Genomic DNA, 443 nt, shown 5'->3' with positions numbered 1-443 from the left:
TTTTCGTGCTGATTGGTGAGGGAAGATCACAGTAAAGATGAGTATAACTGTTTGTAATGTGTGTGTGCGTGTGCGTGCGCGCGTGTGTGTGCGTGTGCGTGTGCGTGTGCGTGTGCGTGTGCGTGTGTGTATGTGTATGTGTAAGTGTAAGTGTATGTGTATGCGTATGCGTATGTGTGTGTGTGTGTGTGTGTTGTGTGTGTGTGCGTTTGCATGTGCGTGTCTGTCTGTGTTTGTGTCTGTGTGCGGGTATGTACTGTGCTTATGTGATACACCATTTCATATTACATCCGACACAAAGGTGAATGCTCTCACCCACGAGCACAGCTGGCACTTTATCACCACATTCCCGCCTGATTTCCGGCAGCCAAGACGCGTGAACGTTGCTGAAAGAAGCTTTGTTTACGACACTGAAGCACACCAAGAACACGTCTGTCTGTTAG

At 48.5% G+C, this 443-nt stretch overlaps 1 pseudogene; it reads right to left on the bottom strand.

Moving 5' to 3' along the window:
* Positions 1–262: 262 nt before the first annotated feature.
* The window catches only part of LOC119575567, a 2,821-nt pseudogene continuing 2,640 nt past the window's right edge, over positions 263–443 (bottom strand).

This window comes from Penaeus monodon, chromosome 7 (assembly GCF_015228065.2).
Source record: "Penaeus monodon isolate SGIC_2016 chromosome 7, NSTDA_Pmon_1, whole genome shotgun sequence".
Classification (NCBI taxonomy): domain Eukaryota; kingdom Metazoa; phylum Arthropoda; class Malacostraca; order Decapoda; family Penaeidae; genus Penaeus; species Penaeus monodon.
Note: the sequence above shows the minus strand (reverse complement) of the source record. Positions and strands in the feature narration are given on the sequence as shown.